The sequence below is a fragment of the Tachysurus fulvidraco genome, chromosome 1 (genome assembly GCF_022655615.1).
Source record: "Tachysurus fulvidraco isolate hzauxx_2018 chromosome 1, HZAU_PFXX_2.0, whole genome shotgun sequence".
NCBI classification, from domain to species: Eukaryota; Metazoa; Chordata; class Actinopteri; order Siluriformes; family Bagridae; genus Tachysurus; species Tachysurus fulvidraco.
The window spans coordinates 33,531,877-33,552,838 of record NC_062518.1 but is presented as its reverse complement, the minus strand read 5'-3'; positions in this window follow the sequence as shown (position 1 = coordinate 33,552,838).

Here is a 20,962-nt window from a genome sequence, read left to right as displayed (position 1 = left end):
ACAGTGTGATTTCTCAGCCTAAATACTCACTTGTAATTCAGAATCAGAATTGACAGTAGATGGTTTTGAAATGGTAGGTTGGTTTGAATGCATAATAGGCTTGTTATATTTTATCCTGTTCTGTGATTTGAAAAAGTATCAACTAAAGTTGCACTCTCTGCAAAATGTATTTATCATGCCCCAGTATTCATATCAGGTCGGAAGTGCTTAAGGATTGTTGAGGATTGCAGAGGTTAGAAAGGTAGTGAAGGATGAAAAGCTGAAGAGCAGCCTGCCTTTTGATTGCCATAAAAGCACTGCAACCAGCTCCCCAAGAACTGAACCAAACAAAAGAGCTAAGAGTTAAGAGCCAGGAAGAACAAATAAGATCGCATGGACAAGAAAGAACAAGGCTAAGGCATGGTGTAATCTTGGTGTAAAGAGTTGAGCACATCTTTTCTCAAACATCTTGACATTTTTGGAATTCATTGTAGTTCACTGATGTTGCCATGGAGTTTTTCAGCATCTTTAAAGGCCCAGCACTGTGTTTTACCGAGCAGGACTTCAAAAATAGGTGCCAGCAGCTTTCGGTGTGAATCACTAAAAGATTCTCAATGATCATGGTTGATGTTACCTTCAGGATTATCTGCATTGGCACAGAACAGAGAGTATTTATTGTAAACTGGGATGGTTCAAGTCACAACTTCTCTTGTGAACAATTGTGAACAAATAACTTCTCCAAGATCTACGAGTTTTGGAGCCTGTCTCTCTTAAAATGCATCACAGGTGATTTTTTTGCAGGTGATGATAGCTCATCCAAAGCTTTGGAGTGCAAGAAAAACCTCTTGAATTAATTGCCCCTGGGAAGTAAAAAGTTTAGAGTGATCAGTTATTCCCTGAAGAATAGGAAAGCCAACAAATACATCCGAATCTGAAAATAACAATGTATATTGGTACAAATACAACAAATACATCCAAATATGAAAATAGCAATATATTGGTATATAGGAATTCCAAGATGCCTGTCCACAAAGACCTCAAAGTGAGGAACAACCTTCAGCTTCCTTTACAATACAACAGTCAGGGGTACATGCAGGATCAGCCCAGGCTGGTTCCAGTAGTCATTGCCAGGGTGTGTATTAGCTGTAAGTAGAAGCCTGAACAGGATGTGGCCAGGCAGAAAGCAAGCTCCAGCACCTTCTCCTTCTCAGTGGTAGATAGCTAATAGAAAACAGAGGAAGGAGATTGTGGTGATAGAGGTGGCAAGCATGGACAAGATCTGTACAAGATCAAGGCTGTGTCTCAAAGGAGCTAGGGGGACAGATATCCTTCTTAATAAGAATGAGTGATTTGTTGGTGAATAAAGTGAACCTGTGAAGAATCCCACAAGCCCAGATTCATATTTTCCTTATTAGATCCTATTTTGTAGCCTACACTGTAACTACCACCAGTGTTATAGCACAGGGGAGAAGTGCACTCTCTGTAACCTTAAACAACACACCCATGCCATGTAACAGGGGCACTAACATGATTCCTCCCCTTTGCAAAGAAGTGGGAGGTGAGCGTTGGTTTTGAAAATTAAATCCATTTACCTTAAGAGATCAAACCTATTTAGAGCCATGTGAGTTACAGGAGGATGGAGTTTAATCTGTGGATAACTTGCAAAGATGGAAGAGAAGGACAGGTGTTGGTTGTGGCTCAGGAGAAAGATTAGGTGCAGAGCCAAAGACCAGCTGCAATAACTGTGGTTACCAGAGAGACATCCCTACCAGTGCTCCAACAGCAGGAGACATACCGGGGTAAGAAGAAAACACAAAAGGATCAGTGGCCCCAGCTGTTCACCCTACAGTTGGCTGAAAGTGCACTGGGTAGCTGTACATCAGGGAGAGTTGTTCAACAGTTAGGAACACTCACATCTACATTTTATTATGTGATGACCATCATAATCAGATCTTCACATTGACTACTTAATAAACTGTAGACATTCCTGGACATCCAAATGTCAAGATAATATAACTGCTCTCATTTTGCGGTGGTATTTATAAACATTCCCTGCAGTTGACAAAATAAAAGGTTTTATTACGTATTATATTTATTGGAATCTCACTATGATAAATTATGATGTTCCTACTATTAATTATACATTTATTTACAGGAAGGAAATAATAAATCATGTCCAAATGTTTGCTTTCCATTTACGTGTAAGAACAAAGTGCATATGCAAACGATATGCAGTTCCATTTTGCAATATAATATATTAATTCCACACATTAGAAGTCATTTACGTACCTGCAAAAAATAAGATGTTTTATTTTTAAAAGTTAAAAATATTGTCATGGAGCCATATGTTGTTTTGCAGATATTCGTAATATCAAATATTATGCCTTAGTATCCGGTCTTTATAAACTGTATAACACTCAAATGGCATAATGGTTTCAGGAAGACTTTGGTTATGTATGAATACTACAAAGGAATTATTTTTTTAAATATAATTAAAAATGTGTGAATTCTACTTAGCCTTATTCATATGACGTTTCCTCAATTAGATTCATTAACTATTTCAGTAGAGGGGCACGGTGGCTTAGTGGTTAGCACGTTCGCCTCCCCCCTCCAGGGTTGGGGGTTCGATTCCCACCTCCGCCTTGTGTGTGCGGAGTTCGCATGTTCTTCCCATGCCTCGGGGGTTTCAAAGACATGCATGGTAGGTTGATTGGCATCTCTGGAAAATTCTCAATTCGGAGAAGTTCGGATAAGCGGTAGAAGATGAATTATTTCAGTTATTTCACAAGATGTTTACCAAACCAGGTGAAAAGCATTTAATACAGTACATTGAGTACATCACAGTAAGATCTCACTGCTTAACACATGTCCGTTGCCTAATTTTGTTTTTCCAGTAGAGAAATACATAGCAGTGGGCACAACAGACTTAGTTCACTATGCCTCTGGTTTTGATGTGAGGAAGTTGTAAACAGAATCAGACCCTTGAGAGATGGTGAAAAATGGAAAGAAAATGTTTGTGTGTGTATGTGTCGGTGCATGTGTGTAAGATTTTCTATCAATGTGTGCAAGCAAGTGAATTTCTAAGCATGAAAATGTGGCGAAAACGAAGTTGCAGGCAAGCAACAGTCCCTGTATTCTACTTATTTGAAACGACAGGAACACCTAATGCCTTTCATTAAAATCTCATTTTGGAAGCATGGACACTCCTCACCCACACTCCCTCACGCACACAGGGAATGTCCGAACTAAACAACTTGATTTGCTTTCCGAATGTAGAAACCATCCTGGGACATCCTCGTTCTGCAGCCATATTGAACTGCCTATATCAATGTTTAATGTATTGTAAAAATAAAAGGAAGTTCTGCTTTACAGCACATGGCTAAGAGAGGGCCAAACAAGCACAGTGTGTAGACATAGGAGCCGTTTAACTCAGCAGGTATTTTGTAGCCCCCTGCCAGCACTGCACAGGAGAGCTGTTCGATTTACCTAGCAATGATGTGGAAGAGAGAGCAATGTTAACCATTGCAACAATGCTATTGCTTTGCCTATAAAACCTACATCAGATAGCCAGTGTAAGCCTGGGACTGACAGTATGAATCTCACTTTAGTGAGTAAGTATGACCTGAATGATTCTGTTGTGCACTTCCACAACAGCCGTTGTAATTGTCCAGTCTTGCAAGTACCTTGTACGATTTTTAAAGTATAAGTGGAATATGAAATCATAAACAGTGACCGTGAAGATGAAGTCTTAACCTTCTGTTTTATCTGCTGACATTTGTTTGTTGTTGTATTATGAGCTTGTTCAAAAATCCTTATGGAGAAGTGATTTCCTTTTCATTTAAAAGGGCGTTATTTTCCATGCTGGCTGTCGTGTGTGTTTGTGTTTTACAATTAACTAAAATATTTGCCCTTTGTCTTAGTGGTTAGCACGTTTGCCTCACACCTCCAGGGTTGGGGGTTCAATTCCCGCCTCCGAATTGTGTGCGGAGTTTGCATGTTCTCCCCGTGCCTCGGGGGTTTCCTCCGGGTACTCCGGTTTCCTCCCCCAGTCCAAAGACATGCATGGTAGGTTGATTGGCATCTCTGGAAAATTGTCCGTAGTGTGTGATTGTGTAAGTGAAAGAGAGTGTGTGTGTGCCCTGCGATGGGTTGGCACTCCGTCCAGGGTGTATCCTGCCTCGATGCCCGATGACGCATGAGACACAGGCTCCCCGTAACCCAAGAAGTTCGGATAAGCAGTAGAAAATGAATGAATGAATGAATGAATGAATGAATGAATGAATGAATGAATGAATTTGCCCTTTGTTGTTGACTGTTTAGTTCATAATGTTTAGTGAATAATTTTGAATAAGTTTTGCTATTGTTGGAGAGGGGGACAGTGCTGAGAAGTTTTCTTCTGCACCACTGGCCTTTTGAGGGAGCAAATGCATAGTTTCTGCATGTGAGACTAAAGCTAAGCTAAGCCAGATTTACATACAGTTTAAAGACATAAAGCAAAAAAATAGAAATTTCCTTGTTCTGTCATGCCAGAGTGAACACATGAAGAGTAGTAATTTGTACTATTAGTATTAATTAGTAATTGGTTAATTGCCTGGGTTTTAGTCAATAATCATCGCTGTGATGGATTGGCATGCTACCTAGGGTGTATTCCCATCTCACTGTTCCTGGGACAAGCTCCCAATGACCAGGATAAAGTGCTTACTGAAGCTATATGAATGAATGCATGGAAGAAAAAGTTTTCGGGATGTCGGGTGCGGCAGAATCCCTTTTACAGACATTCCTGATACACTATCTTATTATATTGTTATCTTGTCTAACTGCTTTTAGCCATCACTCTGTGCATTCAAACCCATAAAGCATGCTGCACATATTCACAATCTTATTCACAGGTGCACATAAATATGCTTCCGTTCAGCACACAGACACACAGCCATGAGCCTGTTACCCCATGTGCCAGTGTGTAGGAGGTGTAATGTGAGGGAGTAGCTCCCATCTGGTATTGTATAAAATAGGCCAGGGAGCTCAGTATCTTCCCTTAAACACACTCTTTCCAGTCCTTATTTGCTCTCTCTCTCTCTCTCTCTCTCTCTCTCTCTCTCTCTCTCTCTCTCTCTCACACACACACACACACACACACACACACACACACACACACACACACACACACACACACACACACACACACACACACACACACACACACACACACACACACACACTCACACACACAATCACACACACACACACACACACACACACACACACACACACACACACACACACACACACACAGAGTAAATGTACACAGTTGTATGATAGCTTCTTGTTTTCAAGGTGGTTCTGGACACAACACACAAATGCATGGTTTGGGGTTTTTTACACAGTCAGGGTATCCTTTCTCACCTCCTTTAATGAGAACAATTGGTTCAAAAGTAGATTTTCAATGAACAAGACCAAACTCAGTACCACAGTACTACACTGACACCTGATGGTCAGGAGGAAGTAGTACTGAAAATACTGTTTGGTAAACTGATACTGTATATAGCAACTACAGCAAGTATTCCCGTGTTTATGAGACACCTATTCTGTTAATGATTTCTATGTATTAAAATAGATATGATTGAATTATAACAAAAGGAGTATTGGACTTTTCCTCCCATCTGCCAATTAAGTGTTTTTAGAAAAATACAGCTGCTTTTTGAGATCTTTTTATTTCCATATAATGTATAGTGTATAATGGTATATACATATATGTATGTATATACAGGCTGTGATGATGTAAACAGCACACTTCTTGTCATTTCTTTATCACTCTGGAGCTAACAGTCCTTGTGCCTTTCTCTCCCTCTATTTTCAGTCCCTTTACGTCTCTCCAGTAGATTAAGTTCAGCATTGTGAGTGAGTGTAGCTGATTCAGCCATATTCTTCCAAATGACCCAAATCCTTGATCACCCCAGAGAAACTTTATACCCATGCTGATCCCATGCTGATTTCTTTCTTTCTTTCTTTCTTTCTTTCTTTCTTTCTTTCTTTCTTTCTTTCTTTCTTTCTTTCTTTCTTTCTTTCTTTCTTTCTTTCTCTCTCTCTCTCTCTCTCCTCATCTCTCAAGCAGATTTAGTCCTTTCTTATCTTCAGCTTCATCCATTTCTCCTACTACTCCACCTGAACCCCACCGCTCTCTCTCACTCTTTTTCCCTCACTCACACTCATGCACACTGAGCACAGTTATTTCATACATTGCCCATTCTTAATTGCCAGCAATTTCAGTTTAAAAACAAAAAAACCCCAAGCATATCACATAGAGCAGTGTGAGCGATCATGTGTGTAACAGAGCATGAACCCAAAACAAATGAGCCTCCCGCTGACAGTCGAGATTATCATATGCATGGCAAATTACAGCACCATATTTACTGTATGGCTCAAAAGACGGAATGGGCGTTGCTATGGCAACCGCTGGTTCTGCCTCCCTGTTTTGCATAATTAAGATTTGTTTGCATTTGTAAAGAGTTATTATAGAAATCAGCACTATAATTCCTTTACAAGCACTCAGTGTGTCTGATGATAGCAGGAGTAGGATTGTACTGAAATCACATTCTTTGTGATTTTATCAACACCAATCAGCCATAACATTAAAACTACTAAAGGATGACACGTATAACATTGATTATCTCATTACAATGTCACCTGGGATATTTTATGCAGCAAGAGAACAGTCAGATCTTGAAGCTGATGTGATAGAAGCAAGAAAAATGGGCAAGCATAAAGATCTGAGTGACTTTGACAAGGGCTGAATTGGGTCAGAGAATCTCCAACCAAAAATGACCTACAAAAATTTGTCCAAGGAAGGACAACCAGTGAATCAGTGACAGGGTCATGGACACCAAAGCCTTACCGATGTCTGTTGGGAGTAAAGGCTATTGTTTCTGGTTCAATCCCACAGAACAGCTTCTGTAGCATCAACTACCAAAAGGTTTAAGCTATTTAAGTATCAGTGTATCACAGCTTGCTGTTTAGGGGCTGCATTGCTGCAGAGTGGTCAGTGTCCATGCTTACCCTGCTCCACTGCCAGAACTGGACCTAGCAGCAATGAAGATGGTGGTCTAGCCTGAGGAATCATGTTTTCTTTGACACAATGAGTATGTCCAGGTGCATGCGCATTGCATTCCTGGGGATAAGAAGGCTCCATGATGTTCTATGGAAGAAAGCAACCTGGTTGAGGCAGTCTGCCGTTCTGGGCACTGTTCTACTGGGAAACCTTGGGCCAGGACTTTCATGTGGATACCACCTACCTACTTTCACAGATACCACCTACCTAAACATTGTTGCAGACCAAGTGCACCTCTTCATAGCAATGTATATTGAATCTTTCCACAATGTCTGGATCTTTTGTCTGGACTGGTTTGAGGAACAGAGATCAGATGTTGACTTTTCCCAGATCCAACCAAGTGTTCCAGCATTTAAAAGATCTAAAGCACACCTTCAGAGGTCTTGTGTAGTCCATGCCTCAATAGATCAAAGTTGTTTTGGTGGCACGTGAAAGTGTTACTTCAGTTCTCTGAGATGATGTGTATATATATATATATAAAATGGGTTCACATATATGTATACCGTGTGTGTGTGTGTGTGTGTGTGTGTGTGTGTGTGTGTGTGTGTGTGTGTGTGTGTGTGTGTGTGTGTGTGTGTGTGTGTGTGTGTGTGTGTGTGTGTGTGTGTGTGTGTGTGTGTGTGTGTGTGTGTGTGTGTCCGTGTGTGTGTGTTAGATGTACATCTGTATTCTGACATGGACCAGCTGTTATGGTACATTGGTTGAAACAATTCTTGTAGTACATCCTGCAACACTGGATGGAAAAATCTAAGGAGCAGAATTAGAGACACAGCTATAGAGTAGCCACTTTCTATCACCTCACTGCCTGTCTAAAGCCCCTTACACTGAAAGCCTCATTACCTTTTTTCACTTAAACCCTAGTAAAACAGACAGACATACACAGACACCCTAAAACTTCAACAAAACTTCAAAATATTTCATTTAATGCTTAAAAACAATTACTGCAAAGGCCTTATGGCTCATCACAGCGATCCCTGTGTGTGTGTGTGTGTGTGTGTGTGTGTGTGTGTGTGTGTGTGTGTGTGTGTGTGTGTGTGTGTGTGTGTGTGTGTGTGTGTGTGTGTGTGTGTGTGTGTGTGTGTGTGTGTGTGTGTGTGTGTGTGTGTGTGTGTGTGTGTGTGTGTGTGCGTGTGTTGTTGAGTATCAGCAGGGTGTGAGATTGTTTGACTATAAAGAAGCATAAAGAAGCCGAGTGAGCGACCATGACTGCTTGTTAATACTGACATAGAGAAGAGGACGTAAAACACCTCAAAAAGTTCACATATAGAGAGGGATTTCAAGGCTAATGCTGGTTTGATTTTATTTTACATGAGGCAAGATAGAACTGCTAAATGTACCGTATGAATTTCAGTGAAATGGGGGAGAGTATTGTGTGTCTTTTTTGTGAACTAAAAATAAAATGCTGGAGTCAAACCAGTGAATATAAGATTAAAAAATCCAGGTGTGGGCAGTGTTCTGTGGATCATTTGAATATCTTCTTCATCATCTTCTTCTTCTTCTGCTTCTTCTTCTCATCATCTTTTTCTACTCATCTTCTTGTTCTCCCCCTCCTCTTTCTGATGGATGAGGATGGTAATTGCAGGTCGATTTGAAGCTTGTATTGTTTCCGTTTTAGCTGATAGGAAAGGGAAATCATTTTGCTACAACGTTGTAGCTGGGAGAAATTTCAGCACAAGCTTGTTCTAAAGGTGTGAGTTAATGATGAGAGCCCTCTCTGATTACCCCTTTAATAACGAAGAAGTGTCATAATTAAATTCCCATCAATCCTAGCTCCTCTGCATGCTAACGAATGCTGAAGTCATTATGCAGATTAATAAGTCATATTCTCATAATAAATTTCGTTGAGTATTACTGGATCCTGAGGCAATTGAACTTCATTTCCTTCAATGGTGGACATTTGCATCATTCGTATCATCGTGTGGGTGTGTATGTTTATGCCTCCAGTGCTTATAATCTAGTTTTGAAACCATACTGTGTCTGTTAAATCCAAAGATAATAAAGACTGAAAGAAGGAAAAAATAATTTTAAAGGTCATCATTTGCAGTTATTTCTACTCAAACAAAAGCAAAACTTTAGGAATAGTAAAAGCTTTATTTTTTTAAATCTCATACACTCCCTTTGAACAGTTTTGATTTACAGGCTAATTATTCTGTAATTATTTATGTGATAAGTACAAAGTGTGTAGTGTACAGTGTATTCTAGTATGTACACACATGACAAAATTGTTGGTACCCTTCGGTCAGTGAAAGAAAAACTCACAATGGTTACAGAAAAAACTTTATTCTGACAAAAAAAATACTATTGAGCATCTTTGGAAGGAGCTGAAACATGCCGTCTGGAAAAGACACCCTTCAAACCGTAAACAACTGGAGCAGTTTGCTCATGAGGAGTTGGCCAAAATACCTGCTGAGAGGTGCAGAAGTCTCATTGACAGTTACAGGAATCGTCTGATTGCAGTGATTGCCTCAAAAGGTTGTGCAACAAAATATTAAGTTAGGGGTACCATCATTTTTGTCTAGGCCTGTTCCATGAATTTATTTGTTTAAATAATTCAGTTGACGCATGGTTGAAAAGCAATGTCTGACTTTCATTGGTTAACATTCATAGAATTTTTATTTATTATCACTTTTGTCAGATTAAAGTTTTTTCTGTGACCATTGTGAGTTTTTCTTTCATTGACCGAAGGGTACCAACAATTTTGTCCACGTGTGTAATGGATAAGAATATGGTAACTGGTAGTTAATCGGTATATTTGTGGTTGACATTTATTGTGAAATAGGACATACTGTAAGAACATGGTAAGTAATTACTATGTAATTGGTCAGAATGTTTATCTGGTAAGTTTGTGTAAAGTAATTGTTCAGTAATAGGTAAGATGCTATTAAGAAACTGATATATAATAGGTTAATGTATGGTAAGTTACAAGTATGTAATGAATAAGTTTGTGGTAGAAAATCGTTATGAAAAGTTGAACTATTATTTAATTGTTAAGTTTGTCACAAATGTCTAGTATATAATAGGAATGTAATAAGAAAGTTAGTGGTAGGTGACATTTACTGCATTTGTTAGATATCATCCAGAGCGACTTACATTTTATCTCATTCATACATCTCAACAAGCAGTGGAGGGTTTGCACTGCTGGGATTTGAAACAGTATCAGCTTGGCACTGCTGGGATTTGAGCTCACAACCTTCAGATCAGTAATGCAATTATGCAACTTACCATCTGAGTTACTATGAGAAGAAGAATGCTTTCTAATAAATACAGTATGCGTTTCACATAATTTACCAGTATTTACCAAATAGCACTTTATTGAATACAGAATCAGCTTTCTGCAGTAGCACTTACAGTATTCAGAAATGAATTAGTACTGTAGAGTACTTTGCACAATGAAATATAAGTTCCTCACTAAAGTGGGAAAAATACTTTGATTAAAGTGTATTATTTTCCTTAATCCGATTGTTGTTGTTATTTTTGTATGTTTGTTTGTTTTTGTTGGGTTATTTTTTGTTTTGTTTTGTTTTTCAAGGAAAAGTGATATTTGGAAACTATATTGTCTCGTTATCATGATTTGCAGACAACAGAAGATTGTTGCAGATTGTTGTAGAAGGGACATTTTTTTACATTTACATTATTTACTGTCCAGTTTCACCCAGATGAGAATGGGTCCCCTTCTGAGCCTGGTTTGTCTCAATGTTTCTTGCTCATATCATCTCAGGGAGTTTTTCCTTGCCAACTTCGCCCCCGGCTTGCTTATTAGGGATAGGGATAGATATATATAGTGTTTTAAATTTTAAATGAATATTTTTACATTTATTACAAACTTTAATTGTATGTATTCGTTTATTCATTTTTATCCTTATTTTTTATCCTTATTATTATTATAATGTATTTATTTCTTTTTTTCTATCTCTTCTGTTTTCATACTTCTGTAAAGCTCTTTTGAGATAATGGGAATTGTTAAAAGCGCTAAAAAATAAATATAAAAAACAATTAGAGACATATAGGAGACAGTTTTGAGACAGGCTCAAAACAATGTTTTTTGGGGTTTATTTTTGTTGTTTTTGTCCTGTCATACTAATCGTGTTTTTCATTTTTCTTTTCATGATTGCAGAGTGAAAATTAGCTAAATCGTGTTTGATCAGATGTATCTGATTCTCTGATACTTTCTCCAAATCCTCTTCCATAAATGACATTATTTCTGAATAAACTTATTAAAAGCTTCTTCCTCGCTCTTATCCCTTTCCTCCTCTCTTTAAAACCAAGTAAATCTCTTAGTTTTTTTTTTTTGTTGTTGTTTTTGTTGTTGTTTTTTTTGCTGCTCACTGCTGTAGTTGCCAGTGTAGTCGCTTTTACCGCTTAACATTAACAGATAGCCCATCAGGGAGTGGGGTCTGGGAGAAGAAACATGGCAGATAGTATTGTTCTTTTGTCTTGAGCAGTATTTCATTCCAAAGAGAGCCTTTTAAGATCAATATAAAGGGATAAACTCGAATAAGGAATAATTCATTTAGTTAACCACAGTATGGGCATTGTTTTCAGTGGTGAATTTATAATTTTAACAGAAACAAACATTTAAAAAATTTTAACAGAAACAAACATTTCAAGAACAGAAAAGCCAATTTTCATACATAGATGAATGTGAATGTGTAGAGTAAATTGTACACAAAAAAGTACACTGCAGTTTTAACTACGGTCTCATCCGTGTATAAACATTTCTATAAATAGGAAACATTTGGAAAATTGGAAACTATCATTTGTATGCACTGTTCTTGAGCTAATCTGAAGTCTGTAGCTATGGACTCTGTGGAAAGTTGGCGACTTCTGCACACAGAAGCGTGCACTGAGCCTGTGATTTTACATGGCCTACCAATTCATGGCTGAGTTGCTGTTGTTCACAAGTTCTTCCACTTCATTATAATACTACAGTACGAACAGTTGATCATGGAATATTAAGTAGTGAGGACATTTCATGGTACCCTGCTTGATACACACGTGGCCTACAGTTGTATGTCATCAGGTGCAAATTATTAGAACATTATTACAGATCATTACAGAGCTTGCTTTATTTAAACCTCAGATATTTAGTTTGGTTTGCGCTTAATTGTTGAAGTGAGAGGAATCACCATAATGAGATCCAAAGAGCTCTCTGAGGCCTTTAGAAAGAAGATTGTTGATGCTTATGAGCCTGGTAAGGGATAAAAGAAGAATTTGTAATCAGCCATTCCACTGTCTATAATTTTACAAGTGAAGAACATTTAAAACAACTGCCAACACAGCTAGGTCAGGACATCCAAGCAAATTCACCCAAAGAGCAGACCACAAGATGCTTGAAGAAGTCTCCAAAAACCCTGAAATATCATCACAGGACCTAGAGCATGCTCTTTAGTTGATGTCAAAGTGCATGAATCTACAATCAGAAAGAGACTTTTATGCACAACTTTAATTATCATGGGAGGTGTGCAAGGAGGAAACCTTTGCTGTCTAAGAAAAACATGAGGGCAAGAGTAAAGTTTGCCAAAGATCACAGAGACAAAAGCCAAGACCTCTGGAATAATGTGCTTTAGAAGAATGAGTCCAAAATTGAATTATTTGGAGACCATAACAGAGGGCATGTTTGCTGCAAACAAAATACAACATTTATGCAAAAGAACCTCATACCAGCTGTGAAACATGGAGGTGGAAATCTAATGGTTTGAGGATACTTTGCTGCAGCAGGACCTGACCAGCTCATCATCATAGAATCCTCTATGAATTCTACATCAGATTAGAAGTTGCTTGAAGAACATGTGAGACCATCTGTCAAAAAAATTGAAGCTGAAGCAGAACTGAACCTTGAAACGTGACAGTGACCGAAAACATACCCAGTAAATCCACAAAGGACTGGCTGAAAAATAAGAAATGGAGAATTCTAGAATGGCCAAGTAAAAACCCAGACCTAAATCCTATTGAGATCCTGTGTGGTGATTTGAAAAGGACTGTGCATGCAATAACCCCACAAACATCACACAGCTGAAAGAATTCTGCATTGAGGAGTGGGGGAAACTTTCTTGTCAGAAACTGGTAGATGGCTACAAGAAACATCTCATTGAGATTATTTCAGCCAAAGGGGTTTAAACACTAGGTATTACGACATGGGGTGAAATAGACATTTTTGTTGATTCCTTTTTTAAATAAGTGAAAACTCCAGGGGATCTGGTCAGAGGAATCTGGTTTCTTTGGAAGAGAGGCGGTTGGTACATGTTAGCTCTGTTATCAGCCACTCTTATCTCCGACACTGACTCCTACATATATCTGTATAAATCTGCTATACATCCCTTTTACCAACAATCACTAGTCAACTTATCCTACTTTTGTGGCAGTTGAGAAAGTGCAGAATTGTGACTTTTTGATAGTTCCACTGCAGCCTCCCACATTTCTGTCTCTCGCTCTCTGTTTCTGTCTTTGTCCCTTCTCTCTTATTGCTATCTTTCTATGAAGAACTGATCAAAAACAAACTCAGCATACCTTCCACTGTGTACTTTATAGGTACCATTGGATTTTATCTTCCTCCTGTCTCTTTTTTCTTCTGCTCTGTTTCTCTCAACTCACTTCCTTACCTTGCTTTTCCACGCACTCTTGTTTTGATCTTTATTCTGAATCATTGGTGGCATGAATATTGAATATATTGGGAGAGAGAAATTGCGGCACAAAAATGAATATCTGTTTTTTTTTTTGTTTTGTTTTTTTTTAAAGAAAACAAGATAACCTGCATAAGCCTAATTTAAAATTCAGTTAAAATCTAGATAAATATTCAGATAGTCTGAAACGGGGAAACAAATAATAGTCAGAAATAAAAGCGGTTGGACAGCAGACAGTTAACATACAATAGGTATATATATTATAAAATGTTTATCTTTTAGTCCCCTGCTTAGTCTTCCCAGAACTAATCATCATATGTAGACATCAGAAAAGGTCAAATAAATAAACACTATAAAAAAATCATTCTAGACATCTATGGTAAATCCAGAGGCCATGGTTATACACAAACTAAACTTCTTCGACACATAAGAGTGAAAAAAAAGTGAATGGAGCTATGGACCAGTTCAAGCTTTTTCAAGCTTGTTTTTTTCTAGCCGAGGCATCGATTTCATGAACACAGTGTTAGCAATGGTAGCAATTACGGCATGTTTAGGTTTAGCGAATGCTTTACTGCACCTCTCCATCTCCAGTATTTTAACTTCATAAGATTTACAGGTGCAAGTCAGTGTCCCTGGTGTTCAAATGATCCATCTGCATTATGTATATAATTATTAGAATGCTGACTTCTACTAATTGCACATTTCCTCAATGCACATCACCACATTTTTGCATTATGATGGATCTTTAAATGGTATCGTTACACTGTTATACTGTTTATTCTGTTCCATTTGTGACAAAAAAGAAGCTACGTGCTATTTTCTTAAGCCACATTTTTATTTCCTTTTTCTACATCATCTAAATCTCAGTTCAAATTGTATATATTCCTAATAGTTCTTGTTTTATTAGACTGACTTAGGTCATAACTACAACATGGTTAAACAGTTTGGGGATGTAGCACACCAAACCATGCTAGCCTGAATATTTGTGCCAACTGCTAGGTTAGATCAATAGAAAGCATTCATCTTGTCCTTCAAATCTATGTGTCAACACTCCAAAATTTTATGAGCCAGCTGTATCCATAAAAAGTTTGCAGGGTGCAGTATGTACATGACTAATACTACAGCAGATAAATTAACCTAACTAAAAAAAAAAACATACTCTCTGTTTACAGTAAGTGCACTACATACTGTATGAATCCTGGCTTCCACATCCTACAGTATGCAGTGTACTACAGGAGAACATTTGAGGGTCAGCCATGCATTTATGTTTTATTACTCTCTTGTTTTGACCTCTTGAATGTGTGTTTGATTTTGAACAAAGACACTTTTCCTTACGGTAATGACCACTTGTCACAAGATTTATTTGGTAGATTTACTCAGTCATCATGAATTGTAAATAGATATAATTTATGTATAAATCTGTATACGTATACTCCTCTCTCTCACACATGACTCTCAGCACTCGTGACACTGTGTCTAATCTTACCTAAAGTGCAGTTTTCAAATCTGTAGAAATGGCTAGAATGATCAAGGGTGGAAAAAGTCAGCTTTTAGGCTGTTTCTCTTTGCAGAAAGGGTTGACACCACTAGAGAGCCTCATCATCTCTCTCTCTCTCTCTCTCTCTCTCTCTCTCTCTCTCTCTCTCTCTCTCTCTTTCTCTCTCTCTCTCTGTCTCTTTGGACATTAAATTCAGTGTGTCAGGTGCTATGCGAGTGTCATAAATTCAGGCAGGCTTACGTGGGTGCATAGCAGGGGGATAATTTGTGGCCAAAAAATAGGGTGTTTTTTTTTTTTTTCTTTCAGCACAGCTATAAAACAGGAGAGAGGAAGGGAGGAGGTGACGGACTCAGCACAATAATCTGGTCAAGCTCTCTCTTAGCTGTTGACTGTTGACATCACCTTCGATCATGTGTAAACTATTACAAAGCAAAGGCCACCATTTATTTTAGCAGCCCAGAGGAAAGAAGGGATCAAGAAAAAAAAGATAGAGGAAGAGAGAGTTCCCACAGACAAATTTCAGCTACTCTCGAAGGATTTGCTCTTTCATGCAGTTTCCCTGTTATAAGATCACTTTTTTCAGTTTATCTTTTATTTCTGTTGGTTTTTGTACACCTAGTATATGAATATTGCTAACATCACAAACACTGAATTTTTACATGTTTATTGCATTGTTTTCATGCCAATATATAGGGTTAAAGTACTACACAAGAATAAATCACTTAGTCACAATCATAAAATCTTTTAAATATATTGTACCATATTATATTGTGTCAAATTGTATTGAATATATTTTTTAGCTTCTACAAATTTGTTAGTAACTTTCCTTGTTAAAAGCCAAAGCAGAAGAGGTACGGATTAGACTGCTGTAAATAATGCAAATGTAAACAACTCAATAAAGCCTTTAAATTGGAATCTTTATGTCACTGGATGTTGCTTCACCTTTACCTCACACCTCTGAAGAAAGCTATAAAACAGCATGGGATAGAGCGATCTCTGTGTGCACTCCACATGCATCCATGCATTCAGCATCGCAAATGACTGGAACAGCCAGCAACTGATGGAGCAAGTGAATGAGTGCATTGCTGGTTCACCTTCTTCAAACCAAGAAACACTCCTCATGCTCATGCATTTTTAACACGTCTACAAAAAACTTTCATTTAACAGTCTCAGCAATGAGCTTCCCTACTGACTACACTACAGCATTATCCCTAACCCCTAGTGTTAAAGCTCGGCTTTAATACCAGTCTTTGTGTCGAGACACAGACATCCGACCCTCATCAAATGCTGAGTACTGTTCCTCACCTTTGATAACCATTTCTTTATAGATGGCCAAATTAAAAGGAAAAGAGGATGAAAGGAAGCTTTTTTCACAATTTCTGCAGGCTACAGCAACCTTGGTTTTATCCATAAAATTCATAATACACTCATGTTGTCAATTAAAAAAGGTCTAAAATATCTCAAAAACTGCAGCTAAACTAAAACAAACCCAATGAGGCAGCCACAAGTCCAAGAAGTTACACACACAAAGTTCAACTTACAGGATATTGAAAAACAAATGAGAATTTATGCCGTGCACACATCAAATATGCCTCGGGCCACTGAGCAGGAAAAAACATCGGCCTGTCATTTCTTCATTTCTGCATTTCGCACTGTCGCTCTGTCAGCATGTTCCCTGTGAGCTCCAGGTCTTTGTCGTCGACTCTTCCCTCATCTTCTCCCCCACACGTCCTTCACTTGATTTTTCTCTCACCATCTTCCCTTTCAGCATTATAGTTAAACTCCGGCTATAATTCAGCTCTTCCACACTAAGTGCTAAAGTTTTTAGAATGAGGAACACTTAAAGTAACACACACACACACACATACACACACACACACACACACACACACACACACACACACACACACACACACACACAAATAAGCATCTCTTCTTTTAACTGTGTCCAAGTTGTCCAAATTATGGTTATTTGTGACACTCGTTGGTTTCCTGTCTGCATGTGAAAGCCTCTTTCTGTTACAAGCTAATGGTCAACTGGCTAAGACACTCATTAATCTCAATATCACAGCCTCCCTCGTGACTGATAGTTAGTGTTTCTCTGCCTCTGAGAAAATGGCTTTGAAAATTGCAATGATATGGCAACAAATCATATTTTGACAGAGCAGAGAACAGCAAGTGTGAATATACCAGGCACACTGTGAACACACAGTATATGATGCATGCACAGTTAGATATCTGGTGGGAAGTAAAAAAAAAAAAAAAAACAGGATAAATATTGAAGCTTTAGAAGTATTCTATTGCTGGGGTGTGAAATAAAGAGATGGAGAGGAAAGAGATTAAATGAGTATGGTCTGTCTGTGTGTGCTCTGACTAGTGAGTATGAAAACTGCCACAGGCTCTTTCTGTCTCTGTCTCTAATGAAGCATGTCTTCAGCGCACGGGATGTTTGGTGGCACACAAAAAAACTGGAGGCACAAAATATCTGCATTTTTTTGGGGGGGTGGAGTTTTGAGTTGTTTTTTCCATCCACGTACTAATTCATTTTGTGTTTCTTTAGCTGATTGTTACTTGAATATTTCTAGAAATGATAATGTAGTAAACTAGACAGTTTGGAGAAAGCCTACCTACGTATTTGACAGGTTCATTACACCATCTATCGTGGGTTTTTTTTTTAAACAGTAAATACTGTTTGTAGTCATGGTTCAGTATTAGTACATGAGCATTTATGGAGTAGATCATGCAGTCAACCTTTCAGCCATATTCAGCAGAAAAGAAAAAAAAGTTATTTTGGCTGAGAAAGCTAAGCACACATACAAACCATTTTTATTGGAAATAACAACCCTGCCAGCAGTGTTTTTCATTTTTCTCCTCTTTGTCCGTTTCTGCATCCTTTTCCGTTCTTTGACTGATTGTTTTAATTTAAAAACACACTTATCTATTTATTTTTTTCTTTTCCACAGACTTGCTATCAGTCAGGACCAGGTCAGCCCAATCTAATTTTGCCGTAAAATAGAAAAATGCACGAAGATACTTCCTCTCTCACACTCAGCTCCTTTGTTCCTGCTTTCTTTGGTGCCTCCATTATTTTGACCTCCAGATTTTAAAATAAGGTGAGGAGAAAGGGTAAGAGGGGAAAAAAAGCATAGCGAATTTATGCAGCCTGGGTGGTGTGAAATGAATTGTAAGAAGTACCAAACATGAATGTGCGACGTGAAAAGGACACGATGGGAAGCAGTAAATTTGAACTGCAGATGAGCTCTGCAGATGGGCAAATTATGGTAAAAATATTACACACAAAATTGCATTTTTCACAGAGGTACTTGCTGAGATGCATATACAAACAGATATGTGCCCAAAAAACTCCAGCACACACTCACACCTATCCTTTGAACCCACATAAAGCCTTGAATTCGTAATGGAGATCCCTGCAATTTCTCTTTCCACACTGAGCTGCCACCACTTTACATGCCTTTATGCTTGCATTAGGTCAGAGTCCAGACATTTGCCTCGTGACACACTTGTAGAGCTTTAGCTAGGTGATGTAGTAATAACAGCACTGCATTTGCTAGTATCTGATTTGTATTGCTTACAGTTTCCTCTAGGCCGGAATGGACATGGCTTCTTTGGAATCAGGCTTGGGATTAATATGTTACGAAGTAGCCTGAAGGCAATAATCCACTGGAGCCTCTCTGTGCTGTCTCAAACAAGCTATCAGAGTTATAATAAAAACCCTCACATCATTGTCATGTCCTCTATCTTGTAGTGTGTGAGGATGAAAGATGGCCAGGGAATAACAGCTCTAACTAGGGAGGTGTGTTGTTTTTGTTTTTTTATTTTTTTTGACATGTCAGAATTTTTTTTGTTTGCTTTTGGACAGAAATCCAAACGTGTCAGATGTTAGACAGACACCTTGTCAATAGCCAGTGGTCACTTCATGGGTATTTATTTTGTCATTGTACAAGATAAAGCATTTCTCTCTAGTTAGTACTCCCATCAGCTGTGTAGCACATTAAGCAGCCTGTCGTACTTCCCAACAATAAAAAAGTATAATATCAATATTTATCAAGTTCAAGTTAGCTTTATTGTCATTCCGCTACATGTTGAGACATGCAGTGGAACGAGATGTTGTGTCTCACAGGTGAACGGTGCAACATACATACAGACATAAAACATAAAACAACAATGAAGCAGATGGACTATGCCATCAGTACAAACAATACACTCAATAAATAAATATAAATATGTAGACTATACAATGCTTCCCTTGATATTGTACATGTGCAACAGGAGGCATTTAAAGTCAAGCAGCTGGTAGCGGGCTAGTGCAAGATGCAATGTGCAACACGAGTATGTAATAGGTTATGTATAGGTATAGTTAGGATTTATATTGGTATTATATGTATTATAGATATGTTTCAAAAACTGAACTGACCCATTGGAGGACTTGAGGATGTAGTTTTATGACAGTCATATTGACAATTATACAACAGTAAAAATGATCAGCATTTTATGCGACTAATAAGTAAAAAGTGAAAGAAGGGCTCAAGATACAAGAAACAGCACAGTTTCTAGTGCTAGTACTAAAGTTCTTAAGTAAGATTTCTAACAAAATTTGGTATCATTACTGTAAATGATTACAGCAAGATTAATTCATTTCATTTAGTTTCTTTTTTAAAGAACTTTGGTATTACTTTATGTGATGGCTCCTGATATCACCAGAAGGCAACGGCCACTATGGAGGATGTTGGATTTAAAAGGATGAATCTCTCCCTTGTTTTTGTTAAGCCTATTTTCTCTCAGAGTAGTGTGCATCAAAAAAAGGTTTAAATGTAAATTGGGTTTCCAAAAGATTATTAGCTATGCTCACACTGCACAGAAAACAGCTTCCATAATAGAAGCAGCTCACGACTATACAATACGTTCTAAAAATATAAACCACATATAAACAAACGAATATCATACAGGTACTGTATATTCATATTTGTATACAGTATATGCATATTTATGTTATATATTTCTAATATATAGTATATGGATGGTCTTCCAGTGTCTGTGTTTTTTTTCTTCTCACCCCCCCTGACATGGATAAGGCATTCACTGAAAGGATTTAATATAAAAGATGAGGACGGTTCTATTTGGAGTCTGGTTCCTCTCAAAGTTTCTTCCTGTTCCATCTAAGGGAGTTTATCCTCACCACAGTCGCCTCAGTCACCTCAGGCGTGTCCATTGGGGATAAATACAAACACATGTAAATATAAATCTAATATTAATCTTGAATTTTTGTATAATATTAATCTTTGTGTAATATTAAATTTTGTTATATTATGTTTCTTATGTTCTGTAAAGCTGCTTTGATACAATGTCCATTGTTAAAATGCTAAACATCATTAGTTTCTCAAAGGTTCTCCTGGCCATTATACCAATATGTGTTTGTTGAACACCCCAGCCAAGATTTAGTCTCTCTTTAATGTTATAATATCTTTCAATCCACCGAGAAGGATCTGTGCTCATTCAGCCACAAGCGCATCAGTGAGGAGGTCTGGGGGCAGTCAGCATTACAGTTTATCCCAAGGGGTTCACTGGGGTTGAGGTCAGGGCTCTGTACAGGACACTCAAGTTCCACACCAACCTTAACAAATCATTTAATGGACCTTACAGGAGCATTGTCATGAACAGGTTTGGGCTTCTTAGTTCCAGTGAAGTGAATCTCAATTCTATAACATCAAAAGATATATAAAATTAGAATTATACAATTGT